The sequence below is a fragment of the Mesocricetus auratus genome, unplaced genomic scaffold (assembly GCF_017639785.1).
Source record: "Mesocricetus auratus isolate SY011 unplaced genomic scaffold, BCM_Maur_2.0 Super-Scaffold_100022, whole genome shotgun sequence".
Lineage (NCBI taxonomy): Eukaryota > Metazoa > Chordata > Mammalia > Rodentia > Cricetidae > Mesocricetus > Mesocricetus auratus.
The window spans coordinates 10,761,217-10,779,463 of NW_024429203.1; the positions used below are offsets into that span (position 1 = coordinate 10,761,217).

General features: G+C 40.1%; 1 protein-coding gene and 1 pseudogene across 4 annotated transcripts in view; one reads left to right on the plus strand and one right to left on the minus strand.

The window, feature by feature from the left end:
• The window catches only part of Zbtb44 (zinc finger and BTB domain containing 44), a 55,981-nt gene that overhangs the window by 6,326 nt on the left and 31,408 nt on the right, over nt 1–18,247 (plus strand). The window lies entirely within an intron of this gene.
• LOC110343604 lies at nt 6,246–6,645 on the minus strand (annotated as a pseudogene).

An 18,247-nucleotide genomic window follows, 5' to 3' on the forward strand; every position in this document is an offset into this window, starting at 1 on the left:
GCAACATAAGCTGGAATAATGGAAAAGGGAGGGAAAAACTCAAAGTAAGGTGGATAAGGAGTTGAGGGTGGCTATGGAAGGATTTGGGGTAAATATGATCAAAATTTATGAAGTTCTCAAGGAATTAAAAATACTGCTTTTTTTTATCCCAGTATTGACAACTGTTTAAAAACCAATAAAACACAGTATCACCTCTGTGTCTTTGTGTACAAATAATCCTCTGAAACTTCTAGTAAATATGGTTTTTTATAAGATTTTAAAAAATTATATTAGTGGATCTGAGCATGTTTGCATAGGTTAAGTGTAGTTACAAGTGGTTGTGAGCCACCTGACAGAGGTGGCAGAAATTAAACTCAGGTTCTCAAGCAGCAAGGGTTAAGAGGTCTCCTAACCATTAAGCCATCTCTCCAGCCCCTTCCTAGACTTGTAAAGGGGGTTTCCTCATTACTTAAGAGGCTCTTAATTATGTTCCTAACAATTTTTAATACCCTTATAATTATTACATATATCAAAAATAATTTCTCCCTGTGGTTTTCATGTAATTTTATGGGATATTTTTGTTTTAAATGCCTCTGCATTCATTAGGAAACAAATAGTTCTCCCACTAAATAAGGATTGATTAAAAATTGGGTTAAACTGAAAGTCTTGGTTGTTGGTATTAGTGATGGTTTGTTGAGATTGCGTTTCATTGTGTAGTCTAGACTGTTTTGGAACTCAGTATGTATGCTAGCCTATTCATGAACTTCTGACAGTTCTTCTACCTCAGTTTCCCCAGTGTTGGAATTGCAGATGTTATACCACTATGCTTTAGTTTAGTCAATAGTGACTGCATGTATATTTGCCTTTAAAAATACAAAGTAACATTAAGTTTGTGTTAATGCTCTTGTTTGAATGCTACATTAATTTCTTCATTTAACACTAGTGCCTCAGATGCTTTGGCCAGCAGTTTTACTTACTCTGGAATAAATCCTGGTGCCTAAGAGGCCAGAAGCGGGTGTTGAATCCCCTAGAACTGGAATTATAGGCATTTGTGAGTGTTGAAGTACAACTTCCAAAACGGGCACCAGAGGTTGAGAACTAGAAATGCATGTGTTGTATTTAAAGAATGAGGAACCAGAGTAGGTTTTGCTGAGGTAGAAATCATATTATAATGTATAAAGGGAGAAGTGGAAGCCTAAAGCATCTAAAAGGAGAATGGAACAGATTTTGTGTGTGTGTGTGTGTGTGTGTGTGTGTCTGTGTGTGTGTGTGTGTGTGTGTGTCTGTGTGTGTCTGTGTATGTATGTGTATATATAGTGAGAAAACCTAGCATCAGACATAAGTTGCTGTTACTGGCCTAGTGACGTTTCTTCTTCTTCTTCTTTTTCTTTTTTTTTTTTTTTTTTTCAAGACAGGGTTTCTGTGTATTGTTTTGGAGCCTGTCCTGGAACTCGCTCGGTAGACCAGGTTTGGTCTTGAACTCACAGAGATCCGCCTGCCTCTGCCTCCCGAGTGCTGGGATTAAAGGCATGCGCCACCACCGCCCGGTCCTCCTCCTCCTCCTCCTCCTCCTCCTCCTCTTCTTCTTCTTCTTCTTTTCTTCTTCTTCTTCTCCTCCTCCTCCTCCTCCTCCTCCCCTCCTCCTCCTCCTCCTCCCCTCCTCCTCCTCCTCCTCCTCCTCCTCATTCTGAGAATGTGTGTTCTGTGCATGTAAGTATGCATGTAGGTATGCATGTGGAGTTCTGAGGACAATTTGACAGAAGTTGGTTCTCTCTTTTACCATATGGGTCCTGAGAATTGATATTGGATCATCACGCTTGAGGACAGGTGCCTTTATCCACTGAGCTATCTTGCCAGCCCTCATTTCTCCTGAGTCTCCATTTCCTTGTTAGTATAGTAGGAAATAATTCTCTTGTGTTAATAATCATGTTTCTTAGAAATCAGTATTATATGTTCCAGCATATGGAAGTGCTTTGAAGCACCAAAGATTAATAGTTGTTTAATGTGCTAAGCCATGAGCTAGCTAGTAAGTATCTGGACTCCAGTGATTGTCTTATTTAAGTTACAACAGAGTTGAAGTTTAAGTAAACTCAATCAGTCAGGATACTACTGGCTTTAGGGTTTTTTTTTTTTTCCGTTTGGTTGTGTTGTGTTGTTTTTGTGTGTGAGACAGGATCTCTCTGTAACCCTGGCTGTCCTGAAACTTGCTATATAGACCAGACTGGCCTCGAACTCACAAAGGTCCTTTTCTGTCTCTTATCTCCTGAGCACTGGGATTAAAGGCTTGCAGCACCATGCTCTGCTAGATACTGTTTTAAGTGGTTTTAATGTGTTTGCAGTAAAGAAAGGAAAGAATGAGTTTGTTCTTAATGAACAGGTCTGTGTTGGAAGGAAAAGGAAAAGAAATGTATTAATTTCTAGATTATCACAAACTACATAGTAATTTACAATCACATCTACTAATTCTTTCTCATAAAAGTGTCACTAGTAAGCGCAGATTAGGTAGGATAAAGACCTTGATGGGGAGGTATTTCTGCTTTTGTTTTTGTTGTTGCTTTCTGGAGACACTAAAGTGCTTTTGTAAGGCATGCGAATGGAAGTTGGATTTTGTATTAGTCAGCTTTTGTAGCTGATCAGACACCTGATAGAAACAACTTAAGAGGAAACATTTATTTTGATCAAGGTTTGAGATTTAAAACTGTTTCTATCATGTGGGCATAGAGGAATTTAACTCATGGAAGCCTTAAAATAAGGGAATTTTCGTTTTTCTTTCTTCTTTTTTTTTTTTTCAAGACAGGATTTTTCTGTGTAGCAGTTCCAGCTGCCCTGGAACTCACTTTGTAGACTAGGCCTTGAACTCAACAGAAATATGTCTGCCTGTGCCTCTGGAATTAAAGGCCTGCACCACTGCCACCCAGCTAAGAGAGAATTCATAAACTGCTTTCTCCTTTTGTTTCATCCAGGACCTGGCCTAAGGCAGCATACTTCCCACATTCAGGTTATACCTTTCCCCCAGTTAATACTGTCCAGAAATATCTGTACAGATACACTTGTTAATCTCCTAGGTACTTCTCAATCTAATCAAGTTGACAATCAAGATTAACCATCATGGGGCTGGAGAGATGACTCCCTAATTAAGAGCATCTGTAGCTTGTCCTAAGTTAGATTTCTATTGTTGTGATAACACCAAGACCAAAACCAGCCTGGGGAGGAAAGGATTTATTTCTTCTTACAACCCCACTCACAGTCTACCATTAAGGGAAGTCAGGGCAGAAACTCTTGAGCAGGAACCTAGAGGCAGGACCTGAAACATAGATATATATGGAGGCATAATGTTTACTGGCTGTTCCTCATGACTTGCTTGGCCATAACCATCTGCCCAGGAATGGCATCACCCTCTGTGAACTGTGACATCCATATCAATTACTTACTAATCAAGAAAATGGCCCACACAAACTTGCCTATTGGTAACCTTGTAGAGGCATTATCTCATTTGTCTCATTTGTGGTTCTTCTTCCCAGATAACTATCTTGTGTCAGCTTGATAAAAAAACTAACCAGTACAGCCTTCGTGGAGGAGACCCAAGTTCTGTTGTATCATGTACACCAGGAAGCTCACAGCCATCTCTAACAACGGTTTTAGGGAATCTGAGGCCTCTTTGGGCTCCATGAGCACCTGCACATACACTTTGGTGCACACACATATAAAATAAAATTTAAAAATAAATCACACCGGACGGTGGTGGCGCACGCCTTTAATCCCAGCACTCGGGAGGCAGAGGCAGGCGGATCTCTGTGAGTTGGAGGCTGGGCTGGACTGACAGCCTCCAAAACAATACAGAGAAACCCTGTCTCGTAAAAACAAAAAAAACAAACAAAAAAATCACACACATGGTGCACATACACTTTGGTACACACACACATAAAATAAAATATAAAAATAAACCTTAAAGACAAACTGTCACTAAGTATCTATATGAGGATACTGATTTTATGTATTAGTAATCTTTTTTTATTGGGGGGGTGGTTTCGAGACAGAGTTTCTCTGTATTGTTTTGGAGGCTGTCCTGAAACTTCCTCTGTAGACCAGGCTGGCCTTGAACTCACAGAGATCCACCTGCCTCTGCCTCCCGAGTGCTGGGATTAAAAGCATGTGCCACCACCGCCTGGCCGTATTAGTAATCTTGAATTGAATAACTAAAACAACAATGGCATTTGTTATTTCAAATAAGACAAATAAGCACTACAGTCTTGCAACTATGGAGTTGTCTTATTTAGCAATTCAGTGGCAGCATACACTTATGTTCTCACCTGTTTATTGTTGTTTTTAAACTAGCTTCTGTTTTTGCATCTTTATTAAAAATTTAAATTAGAAACAAGACTGTTTTACATGTCAATCCCAGTTCCCTCTCCCTCCCCTCCTCCCTTGCCTCCCCACTAACTCCCTATCCTATACACTTTCTGCTCCCCAGGGAGGCTGAGGCCTTCCATGGGGCATCTTCAAAGTCTCATAACATTTGGGTCAGGGCCTAGGCCCTCCCCCATTTATTTAGGCTGAGAGAATATCCCTCTATGGAGAATGGATTCCCAAAGTCCATTTGTATGCCAGGGATAAATACTGATCTACTACCAGAGGCCCCATAGATTGCCGAGGCCTCCTCACTGACACCCATGTTCAGGGAGAATGGATCAGTCCTATGCTGGTTTCCCCACTATCAGTCTGGGGTCCATGAGCTCCCCCTTGTTCAGGTCAGCTGTTTCTGTGGGTTTCACGATCCTGGTCCCCTTTGCTCATTACTCCTCCCTCTCTGCAACTGAATTCCAGAGTTCAATTCAGTGTTTAGCTGTGGGTGTCTGCATTTACTTCCATCAGCTGCTGGATGAAGGCTCTAGGATGGCATATAAGGTAGTCACCGGTATTATTCGTAAGGGCATTTAAGGTAGTCTCTCCACTATTGCTTAGATTATTAGTTGGGGTCATCTTTGTAGATCTCTGGACATTTTCCTAGTACCAGATTTCTCTGTAAACCTAAAATGGCTCCCTCTATTATGGTATCTCCTATCTTGCTCTCCTCTATTCTTCTGACTTAACCTTCCTGCTCCCTCATGTCCTCTCCCCTCTTCTCCCCTTCTCTTTCTCTTAGCTCCCTCTCCCCTCACCCCATGCTCCCAATTTGCTCATGAGATCTTGTCCCTTTCCCCTTCTCCAGGGGTCCATGTATGTCTTTCTTAGGGTCCTCCTTGTTTCCTAGCTTCTCTGGTGGTGTGGATTGTAGGCTGGTAATCCTTTGCTCTATGCCTAAAATCCATATATGAGTGAGCACATACCAGGTTTGTCTTTTTGTGACTGTTACCTCACTCAGGATGGTTTCTTAGACTAGCTTCTTGATATTCTTGATAGTTACAGGATAACTCCTGACTCTTGGTCTTAAATCCAGAGATGAAAACACTCAAAGGGCTTGTTTTGTACTGTACCCTCTTTTTTTTTTTTTTTTTTTTTTTTGGCCAAGAGATTTAACTGAAGCTCCAGGTTTCTTGGTTAGTTAACCTTCTCTTGGCTAATACCTTTTACCTAAATACATTTTTTTTCAATGTTGGACCCCAAGGATTTTAATAAAGCTCTTTGTTTTTGTACTGGCTTTTAAAAATAAAGAAACCCCTCACAAAACAACAGCACTCAGGAGGCAGTGTCTCTATGTTGCATTCTAGACCAACCCGTCTACAGAGCTGTCACAGAGAAGCTGTCTGAAAAACAAAACAAAGTCCTAAGAGCACAGGGAAGGGAATGGACTGTTTGGCAGAGATGGCTAGAAGGCCAAGGCTGACAGCCCAAGTTCAATTCCCAGGACCCAGGCAACACAAGGTTTCAGTATCATGTAACAGTTATAACCTCAGTCTTCAATCTTAGGCTCACATACACCCGGAACTAAAATGAGACCTAACACTACAGCTTCTTAAATGCCACAACAAGCCAGGCACGGCAGTGCACACCTTTAATTCCAGCCCTTGGGAGGTAGAGGTCCGTGGATCTGTGAGTTCCAGGCTGGCCTGGTCTGCAGAGCAAATTCTAGGACAGTCAGGGCCACACAGAAAAACCAGAACGCCATCTTGAAAAACCAAAACCCATAATTCTAACACATTGATTTCTATGAAAAGTACATACCCAGGGCAGCAGTTCTTAACTCCCAACAATACCCCTTAGATAATCCTAAACAGTATCAAATATTCCACTGGTGGAGCAGACAAAAAGGAAAACCAAACCCTGAAGGCAGTTCTCCAACTTTATTTGACATTCAGCAGGTTAGTTCTTATCTATATTAACTGTCTGTAGATTTTTGAATGTGGTAACAGGCACATAGGTTAGCAATGTTTACAGCTTGTTTGGTGAGTCCTCATCCTTGTTACGTTTTCTGGACAAACATACATGGATTTGGTATGGAACAGTCCTTATTCCTTTGGCCCAGACGGCTTTATTGAGCCTGGTATCAGTGCGCACATTTGGAGTCCCCATCTCCTTCATGGCAAATTTCCGGATTTCTTTGAGTGCCCGAGGAGCATGCTTCTTGATGCCCACACCGTGAATGTTGATGGCGTATTCTCAGGTCACCACCTCGTTGATGGCAGAAAGGCATTTCTTCTTCTCGCCACCCTTCTTTGCGGGAGCCATTCTGCCTGCCCAAATTGGACAGGAAGGACGTGAGGGATTGTGGGAAGAAAAGCCGGGTCACAACTATAACTTCCGGGTTCGGAGGCGGGGAAGAGGAAGTGTCACCTAAATACATTTTTTTACAGCTCCAGTGAGAATCTGTTGATGTCTGTACCTCTGCTCAATAATACAAATATAAATATGCCCTTCCTTTATGATATTTTAAGTGTTAAATGACATAACAAACTATTTGAGCACTTACCGTGCCACACTCATTTTACTGTTCATCAGGCATTGGTTAGTGGTTACTGTTGTCTGGGAATCTCTAGAACTTCTAAGAATCCATGAAGTCAAAGCAATTTTATAACAGTATTTATTATTATCATCATCATCATCATCATTATTTGGTTTTGGTTTTGTTTAGTTTTTCAAGACAGGGTTTCCCTGTGTAGCCCTGGCTGCCCTGGAACTTGCTTGGTAGACAAAGCTGACTCAGATTATCCAACAAGAGTGTGTGAGTGGTGACCACTGGCTCATAACAGTGTTTTTGCTATTTACATCTTTCTTTTCCTTTCTCAGATGTACAGTGGAGTTTTCCAGAGCTAGGTGTGGTTTTCCAGACCTAGCATTTGGGAGCCTGAGGCAGGATCACTAGCTTAGCCTGGGCTACAGAGTAAGCACTAGCCTGGGCTAGTGTGAGACCTGCCTTCCAGAACAAAATCAAACAACAATAATAAGCTATGCGAGACCCAGAGTAACAGCAGAGTGCAGCTGCAGTGGAAGAATTTTACTGATTTCCAATAACCAGAGTCACACTTTTTGACCCCACTCCCCTTTTTATGTCTGAGAAAATATTTTTTTAGAATGCTGTTTTGTGAGTTGGGCAAGGTGGCACTCACCTTTAATCACAGCACTTGAGAGGCAGAGATAGATGGATCTCTGCAAATTCAAGGCCAGTGTGTGTACATGACAAGTTCTAAGATAGCCAGGTCTACACAGAAATTGGTCTCAAACCAAACAACAACAAAGTTCTTTTGTGTTAACATGTGATAGGCTGTTTTTTGTTGTTGTTTTGTTTTTTTGAGACAGGGTTTCTCTGTGTAGCTTTGTAGATTAGGCTGGCCTTGAAATCACAGAGATCTGCCTGCCTCTGCCTCCTGAATGCTGGGACTAGAGGCGTGCACCACCACCTCCCAGCAATAGGCTAGTTTTTAAATAATTTTTTTCCTATTTATTTTGTGTGAGTGTGTGTGTGTGTGTGTGTGTGTGTGTGTGTGTGTGCCACAGTGTGTATTCGCTAGTCAGATCAACTTTGCAGGAGTCACTTGTCTTCATCCACAAGGTGGCTCCTGAGGATGGAACTCAAGTTGTGTTTAGGGGTGGCAGCAATCACCTTACATCCTGAGCCCTCATGCCAGCCCTGAATCCTTTTTTTTATTATTATTATTTATAATGTGGTTGGTGTTAGAAATACACATTTTACATGAACTTAAGAGGATAAAGAGACAACAAAGCCTGAAATCTGACTGCTAGGGTTAATGTCACTCTAGCAGCATACACTAAAGTTAGTTTCTTGTTATTTTTCTTTGTCTTTTCTTGATTATCCTTAGTTATCATGTAGATACCATGGCTTCATATGTTGTAAGGGTTCTTGACAGTATTTCAGCCATTCATGGTATTTAGTATTTGTCCCATTGACAGGGCAGCATGCTTACTTTCCCCCCATTCTTTATTATTCCAGCTCTTTTTTTTTTATTTTATTTGCCTTGATCTTTTTCCTGAATGTATACTTATGTGGGAATGTCAGATCTTGAAGTTACAGACAGTTGATAGCTGCCATGTGGGTGCTAGGAATTGAACCAGGATCCCTGGAAGAACAGTCAGTGCTCTTACCTGCTGAGCCATCTCTCAACCTCCCCTTCTTTATTAATCTTACTCAATTCATTTCAATCATAATGTCCTATCTTTGTTTCTTAGCATTTTCAACAGTTTTACTGGTTTCATGCCTATCAAACATGGAGTGTGTGTGTGTGTGTGCGCGCGCGCACGCGTGCATCTCAAAACTAAGCACAGAACAAACCAGTAAAGATCAGAAAGCCAAGAATTAAATGACATCACAAGTTCATTATTATTGGCTGGGCATGCTACCATATACATGTAATCCAAACTCAGAAAACTGAGACTGAAGATCTACCAGATAGATATATGTTCAAGGCCAGCCTGGGCTATATAGTGAGTACCAAGCTAGATAGAGGCTACATAACAAGACTGTGCCCCAGACGACATTTTGTTATTTCTTGGTAGTGGACACAGTTAATATTAATACTCTTGCTCTGGAAAATGACTTTATCATTAAACATAAGTAGAAGATGGTCTTTAATCTGTCTAGATTTGGCTGGAAAGGTTAATAATCTGAGAGATGCTTTCCAGGTTTTTGGTAGGTTGGGTTGTAGAATTAAAAATGAAGAACAGTCTCCTTTATCTATCCACAGCTTGACTTTTGCAGTTTGAGCTACTCATGATAAGCTGCAAATGCTGAACACTTTCAAGAGAGAGACCAAGTTTACATAACTTTCATTGTGTATATTGTTGTAATTGTACTACATAATTATTGTGGTTCATCTCTTTCAGGTTAGGTCTGAATAGGGGTATGAGTCAGTACTATTAGTATACATGGCTTCAGGCATCCATTGGCTCTACTGTACCCTCAAATAAGAGGAAAATATTATCTTAGATTTTAAGGTATGAGTGGCTTGGCAGTTGAAGACACCCATCAGTACCAGAGCAGATGCCTGTAATCCTAGGAGTGGTTGAGACAGAAAAATCATAAATTAGAAGCCAGACTGGGACTCAAAGCAAGCCCTGTCTCAAAAAAAAAAGGGGGGGTACAAAGAGAAATTGTACAACAGATCAGCTCAGTTTCAGATACTGAATTTGAAATGTGGCAAATATATCCAGGTGGAATTATCAAGCACTCTTCTCTGGTCACTAGAAGCTCCATAATTAAAGTTCAGGAAGGGTGTTGGAGATTTGGATTGATTCAGTCAGACATAGTAGTTAAATCTACCTTTGTTTCCTCATTGCTGTACCACCTCTCTGTGTGTGTACTGTGTGCTTAGGATGGGATATTTTACATACATTCATTTAATTCCTATACCTATTTAGTCATTCGGCTTCTTTGGTGCTAATACAGTGATGAGTCAGGGCCCCCCAATTACAAAGCTCTTGGTTTTTGTTTTTTTGTAACTGGGCTTTGATCTTTAAACTATAGCCTCAACCCATTTTTTTACTTTGTTTTTATTTTTTATTTTTTATTTTTTTTTGAGACCGGGTTTTTCTGTGTAACAGCCCTAGCTGTCCTGGAACTCACTCTGTGGACCAGGCTGGCTTCAGAGATTCACTAGCCTCTGCCTCCCGAGTGCTGGAATTAAAGGCAATTGCCGCCACCATTTGACCCCATTTTTCCTTTTATTTTAACACAGGGTATCATTAATTTGCCCAAGTTGTCCTTGTACATTCTGTAACTCAAATAGGCCTTAAACCTGTGGTCTTCCCGCCTTTTCTTCCTGACTAATTTTATGGGAAGTGAAGGAGTCTTATGACATTTTGGGCACTACAAAAAGACTATATTTTTTTTAATTAATGTATAAAAAGATGGTGCATTTATTCTTACATCAGTCTTTTGTAGTTTAAATGGATAGATACCCAGGATGCCTGTCCATGGTAGATCTAGATTTAGAAATCTTAATTACAATTGAAAAATAGCTATGATTTAAGGTAAGTACAATTTATTGGGAAGACTTGAGAAAAATAGGTTTCTAAGAAAATAACTGAAGTTAGATCCAATAGCATGTACCTTGGCCCTTGTAGCTAGGTCCCAGAAACCTGTCTGGGAGCTTAGATGATTAAGACAGACACAGTAATGTAAAGCTCCACTCTCTCCAAACTCTAGGATTATAGGTACTTACAGAGACACTCAACTTCCCCCAAGTTCCCATCATGGCTGCTTGGGATCTGATCTCAGGTAAGGTCCCAACCTACTGAGTCAGTTTCCCAGCCCTCAAGTTCTAGTTGTAATTCTTGAGATTTGTATGAAGTTGTGGATTGCAGAAAGTAAATTCTGGTAAGTTACTAATTTAGCTAAGCTTTCTGGATTTTAGCATAAGTATCCTGCAACTGATAAATGTTTAACTAAACATCTTTTCTGAACTATTTTTTTATGTCTAAAATCCAAATTCCTTCATTCTGTTTGTGAGTGTTATGAAAAGATTATTTTTAGTGCTTTCTTGTGTGAACGTAATGTGCATGCCATTGTACGTGTATAGAGGTCAGAATCCAAACTTGGGTGTTGGTTCTTGCCCTCTGCCTTGTTTGAGACAGGTCTTTGTGAATTCCAGACTAGCTGGCCTACAAGCTTCCTGCCTTACCATAGGAGTGCTGACTTTATGTGTACCACCCTATCCACTTTTTTTTACATGGTTCCAGGGATACAAACTTAGGTCATCTGATATTGTAGCAAGTACTTTTATATATTGAACTGTCTGCCTGGATCAAGTAATTTTTGTTTGTTTTTCCAAGGCTGGGGAAAATATTGCTTTTCAATTTAACCATATTAATCTTTTTAATTTTAAACTAACATTTAAGCCATGAATACTAATATCTATATGGTACATGAAGATCAAAGGTCCCAGTTCCAATGTCACATTGACTGGACATAGAGTTAATCTAGAGCAGCAGTTCTTAACCTGTGGATCACAACCCCTTTGGGGGATTAAAATTATCTTTTCACAAGGGTCAGATATCAGATATTTACATTGTGATTCATAACAGTAGCAAAATTACAGTTATGAAGTGGCAACAAAAATAATTTTATGGTTGTGGTGTCACTACAACATAAAGAACTATATTAAAGGGTCACAGCATTAGGAAAGTTGAGAATCACTGATCTAGAGGCACATAGAATATTTCTATTATCAAAGCAGAATGTTTCTCTGTAGTTGTCTGTATTGGCAGGTTAGTGATTTCCAGAGTAGCTATTTGATGTCCTGTTCTTGTTCAGTTTAGTCATAGTCTTCAAATGAGTTAGGCCTTATCAAAACTTTTGTGGTTGTCATCTGTTAATCAGTTGTGGGTTTCATCACAGCACTGGGGGGGGGGTGGGCAGAGGCACATGATCTCTGAGTTCTTGAGACAGGGTCTCTACATAACTCTGGCTGGAGCTCACTATGTAGACCTGTCTGGCCTCGTAAAGATCTGCCTGCCTCTTCGACTGCTGGGATTAAAGGCATTCACCACTACTGCCTGGCTTTTAATCTTCTATTTCTTTGAATTAGTTTGGCAGTGGGTTTTTTGATCTTGTAAATCTTTTCAAAGAACCAATTACTGACCTGATCTTTACTTGGGTTTTTATTATTATTACTATTTATATTTTTTGCATGTGTGCTCTGCACGTATACTTGCATGCCAGAAGAGGGCATTAGATCCTTTTGTAGATGTTTGTGAGCCACTGTGTGGTTGTTGGGTATTGAACTCAGGACCTCTAGAAGAGCAGCCAATGCTCTTAACCTGTGAGCCGAGCCATCTCTCCAACTCTGGGTTTCTACTATTATTGTTTTTACAAGGCTCTTGGAGCACTAAATTATTTATTTGAAGTCACTCTGCTTCTTAAAAATATCTTACACTGTGTCAGGGAGGAGCACAGATTTTTCCCATGTATATAGAGGCCCAAGGAGAGTATATAGAGTTGTTTCTCCTCTTCCACCTTTTTGTGGGTTCTATTCATTTATCAGACTCGGCAGCAAGCACATTCCTTACTGACCCATCTCTACCCAGGAGCCATTTCATTTAGACACCGTTGAGTTTTGTGGATTTTTGAAAATGTAATCATTTTTTTTTTACAGTTTTCATGGTATCCTAAAGGCACTGGTTTTCATTTTCATTCACTTCTAAGCATTTCAAATAAACCTTACCCGCAAACTGTGAGCCAAAATAAATCCTTTCTTAAGTTGCTTTTTGTTAGGCACTCCGTACAGCAAATGATAGATAGATAGATAGATAGATAGATAGATAGATAGATAGATAGATAGATAGATAGCCCAGAGCATTGGTACCAAGAAGTATGTCTGTTACGTAACACACCTGACCATATGGTTCTTGGGTGTTTGGAAATGGCTTGCAGGAGGAATGTGGAAGAGTTTAGTATTTGGGACTAGAAAATTGCTATAATGCAGACATTAACGGGCCATTCTGGTTGGAGTTTGGGGAACTAGAATACTAAGAGAAACTAAAGGTGTGGACACTCAACTCTTCAAGTTTCAGAGGGCAATAAGGACTATTGGGAAGTGAGCTAGATACCATTCAGGTTATATTGGTGAATGAGAGTGACAGGGGGTGGGGTGGTGCAGTGTGGTCAGCCTTCATTGTGACTGTGACCTGAAAAATTTAGTGATGCTGAATTTTAAAGTAATGGGTGTATGTGTGGAGAAAATTTCAATGCAAGGGTGGCATTCAGAGTGTATGCCATGACTACTTGATCACTACTCTTACTCAGGTCTAAAGAGAGGGGGAAAGGCAAAAAGGTGTTGAAATTGAGCAGTTTAGCATGGGAAGGAGCCTTATGCAGGTTTAAAGTTGTAAGCAAGGAGGATGCTGCAAAAGAAGCCCTAACTGTACCAAATGCCTTCCCCCACATACACACAAATAAGAGAAGCTATAACTGTTAACTAAATTAGCCCCCTTAAAGAGAAACTTCTGCTCTGCACTGGGAGAGTAGGAAAAGTACCCTGAGGATAAGATCCCGCCCAAAGACTTCAACTTAGGAAAATTCACGTTTATTTGATATTAAAGGAGAGAACCTGAAGTGAGGATGCAGCTGAAGGTTTTTTCTGTCCGCAGATAACTACCCAGGAAACTGAATTTGCAGATTCAGCTGCAGCTCTAAAGCTGTGATCCAAGGGGCCGGGCTCCATCTCAAACTAGCAATAGAGATTGGGAGCATCCATGTGGTACTGATTTTGCAGGCATGAAAGATCAAAGAAAGAGTGGGTCGTGGAAGCATGTTTCAGGGAGCTGCTGAGGCTGAGCAGTGTATGCCAGGGTCAGAGTCCTTGAAAGGATCCCCTGTATCAAGATGTAAAGGTGAGTGAAACCAAAGTTGCATTGCTGACTCCAATATATTCAAGATGTCAGAACTTTGGGTTATCTAAACAGAAGAAGAAAAGGAAAAAAAAATCTGCAACTACGTCATAGACCTAGCCAAAGAGAGAGGCTGTAAGTGTGCCACAGGCAGCAGCTCTTTGGTGCCCAAAGGAGTCTACAGAATGCAGATGCCAGACATGGAGCTACAGGATATGATGTTGACCTCACTGAGCTTCAATCTTGCTTAAACTCAGTCTTACCCTACTACACTCCTATTCCTCCTTTTTGGAATAGGAGTGTTTACTCTGTGCCCTTGTAAAGAAACTGTGTAACTAACTTTTCATAATGTTATAGGGGCTCACAGTTAAGAGATTGCCTTGAGGATCAGAAGAACTTTGACTGTTAGGTTTTTTTTTAACACTGTTGGGACTAGTATAAACTATGGGAATTTTTGGAGTTAAGATACAGTTAATGCATTTTGCACATAGCCCTAAGGCTTTAGGAGCCATAGTTGGAATATTGTAGTTTTTCATTTCTATTTTCTCACAGTAATGAGAAAAGTAAGTAATATGGTCTGTTTGACCCATGGTTTCATTTAACTCTTTACATTTTGTCAGAATGACAGTGTGTTGATGAGAGTGAGCTGTTGAAGTCATCTACTGTTATTATATTGGGATTAATTTGTCTTTACTTCTAGTAGTGCTTATGAAATTGGGTGTGCCAATATTCAGTGTATATGTGTTTAGAACTGTAATGTCCTTTTGTTAGATTATTTACTCCAAGGAGCTTTTTATTTTACTTAATGTGTTTTTCATATCTAGTATTTCAGACCTCTTCATTATTTTTAATTGAATTTGTCTGTCATATCTTGTACTGGCTTTCTTGTTTCACTTAGGTGTTTTCTTGGAATTTCTTCAAAGATTTACTGTGTCTTTGAATGTAATTATGTTTTATTCTTTGGGATTTCATCTAATTTATTCTCACTGCATGCCAATGGACTAGTAACTTTGAGGGAGTTTCATTGCGTTAGTTTTTCTTGTTTTTCATATGACTGTTAAGATTATTTCATTGACTGGAATTTGTATCAGCTGTATCCATTCAGTTGAAATGTTCAAGTAGGGCTAGATTGTAGACGAGTTGAGATGTGGTTCAGAAGTTACAGCCACAGTCCAAGAGCCTAGGGTGCTTAGTGTTTCATCTATATCTCTTCCAGTATAGAATTTTAAATGCAAGAACAACCACAGCTCCTGACTATTCCTGTTATGCAGTTGCTGTATAGTAGCACATACCATTTCCTCCCCCCCCCCCTTTTTAAACAGTTGGAGGGTAAAGGAACAAGGATAAGGATAGTGTGAAGTACAATAAATAGGACTTTAGTCACTAAAATTTCATAGTGGAAGAAAGAAGGGTGAATGTGGGGATAATGATAAATAAGTATTAGCTCAATTTTGAAAAAATCAAAATGGGGAAAAGGCTTGGAGTGGAACCTTAAGTTCCTGTTAATGTCTACAGATTTTTTGTTTGTTTTATTTTTCTCTGTACTGTTTTGGAGGCTGTTCTGGAACTCACAGATATCCGCCTGCCTTTGCCTCCCGAGTGCTGGGATTAAAGACGTGCACCACCAATGCCTGGCAAGGTGTACAGATTTTAGAGATTGTTAAAGCTATGGAAGTTTTTAGTTCAGAAATAAAAAATGAATAGGTTAAGAATGCGAATGCATATGAGTTGGACATAGGAAGAATAGAGTGCCTAACTGTAGACTGGACAGAACAATCCTAAAACCTGTCCGAGCAATATATGTTAAAGCAGGATTATTATGAGATATGGAAGAGTGGCATTTAGATTTTTTTTTTTTTTTGGTTTTTACGAGACAGGGTTTCTCTGTATTGTTTCGGAGGCTATCGGTCCAGCCCGGCCTCGAACTCACAGAGATCCGCCTGCCTCTGCCTCCCGAGTGCTGGGATTAAAGGCGTGCGCCACCACTGCCCGGCTGGCATTTAGAATATTTTTAAAAAGACAAATGTAAGAGTAATAAACCAAAAAAATAAAAATAAAAGAGTAATAAACCAAAAGACAAAGTATAATAATTAGATTAAATTTTTTTTGCATCAGTATTCTTCATTGGGGAATGAGTTTGGAGTTATGGAAGGTATACAGTTTGCAATTCTAGTTCAAACTAATAAAACCGGATTTGGAGTGTGTACTGGCACCCAGGTAGTTGAGACTAGTAAGGCTTTCAAGTGTGTTTCTGGCACAGCTTTACTGAGTTGAGTGTGTGATTCTGTTTCCTTCTTGGTGCCCTGTGAGTAATGAAGTCAGGGCCAGGCATGAGCAAGAGCCTTGTAAGAGTAACTAACTCAATTCAGCCCCAACTTCCACACCAGGGCATCTGTGTAGAGCCCAGGGTCCCCAACAGCTCTTAGTTCTGCTGCAGCTCAGCCCTTGAGTGTTCTCTATATAAAGCTGCCCTGTGGAGGAAAGGAAGTCCTTGTCTGGGAATCCTCAGGAACTTTTTCCAATCTCTACACTTGGCTCCAGCTTCTTGGACGTCCAGCTTCACAACATCAGTAGATATTCAACCCTTGCTTATGCAGCAGCTGACCTTACAGCTTGATATGTGTAAGAAAAGCCCTACTCCAGCAGTTTTCACTTGCCCCCATTGGAGCCTCTTAGTTCAAATTCAGATTTACATCCACCCCTGCCTGCTTTCCATGGAGACTTCACCCAGTCTAATAAACTAATTGATAAGTATGGTCTCTTACAGGGATAAAAATTATTGGGCTTTTATCTTGACTGTTTCTTTCATTGAGTCTTATTGGTGGGACTTTCAATCCATCATTTTAGCCATAAATTCTCTGCTTAAATTCATTTTAGTCCAGATTAATGGTCTGAATATTGGTAGGGATCTATCATTGAGAATGAAACTTTGAACATTTATATGAAGAACAATGTTGTCAGTGGCTGTTACTTAAATGGGGAAGATATTGATGCTACTCAGTCTAAAAGGTTTGTTATAGGTCTTTTCAATTTTACACTTTTAAAAATAACTTTTATTGTATAAGAGTGTATGTGTGTGTATGTATGTATATATGTATGTATGCCATATGTCTGCATGGTGCCCAAGGAAGCTAGAAGAAGACATTGGACCTCTTGGAACTGAACTTATAGATAGTTGTAAGCTACAGTAGAAGTTCAGGGAACTGAACCTGGGGTCTCTCTAAGAATGACAAGTGCCCTTCAACCCCAAAGAACCTAGGTAATAAAGAGGACCCTAAGAGAGAGACATAAATGGATCTGCCTAGGTAGGGGAAAAAGACAAGATCTCCTGAGTAAATTGGGAGTGTGTGGGGTGGGTGGGGAGGTGGAAGGGAAGGGGAGTGAGGAAAAATATGTAGCTCAATTTTTAAAAAAGGCAAAAAAAATACCTGTGGAATAAATGAAGGCATGCATGAATAAATATTACACACAATGCCCTTAATTGTTGAACCATTTCTCTAACCTAGGATGAGTCTTGTAGACAGGGAATGAGAACACAAACCCAACAATTGTAACTAGTGTTTTTGTGTAGTTCATGTTCTTATACCCTTTTGATTGATTTTGTACAGAGTAAAGTTATGATAACAAAGGTCGCAGAATTCCTAGAGTGAACAAAAGAAAAACTCTAGGATGGATGGTAGAGATAGTCAAAGTCATATTGTAAACAAAAGAAATGATTACCACCCAGCTGGAAATACAGAGGCTATCACACACTGACCCAGGAAAGGAACAAGAAAAGCCATAGTCAGCAGTTTTTATTTTTTATTACTTTGTTATTTTGTGTGTATGGGCATATTGTTTGCATGTATGTGTGTGCACTAAATGGCGTGCCGAAAGCCAGAAAAGGACATCAGGTCTACTAGTTCTGGAATTACTGAAATTGTGAGCTGTGTGGGTGCTAGGAACTATATCCAGGTCCCCTAGAAGAGCGCAGCCAGTGCTTGTAATTGCTGAACCATTGCTCCAGTCCACACAGCAGATTTTAAGTACAAGATTAAATTTCTTGGAGGTATAATTAATCATAGAAATTTCTCTGAAGATATTTGTTGGAGGCTAGAGTTAGGGCATTCTCAGTAGCCTGAGCAGTAGGCAAACTACTGAGTATTTAGAGTAATACACAAGCAGAAAGTCTCTTATGGGATAAAGACCTTTCCTGCGCTTTCAGACATGGGCATTTACCTTTTTGAAGAGGAGCAGGTCACCTGTAGATTTGTTGGTATAGTGTGAAAAATTAACTTGAGTTGAGCTAGATCTGAGACAGGAATCCTGAAAGCAAGCCTAGCGGCAGTGAGAGTGGTGAGAATAACCCTACCGATGGTTGAAAAGGTTGTTTGTCCTTGTAGGTCCTTTTAAGAGGATACAGTCTCCTGGCCTGATTTTAAGATGGAGGGTGAGATATGAGGATGGTGCCAGGAAATGTTGACCAGCATGCTCCCTGATCAGGCTTCTA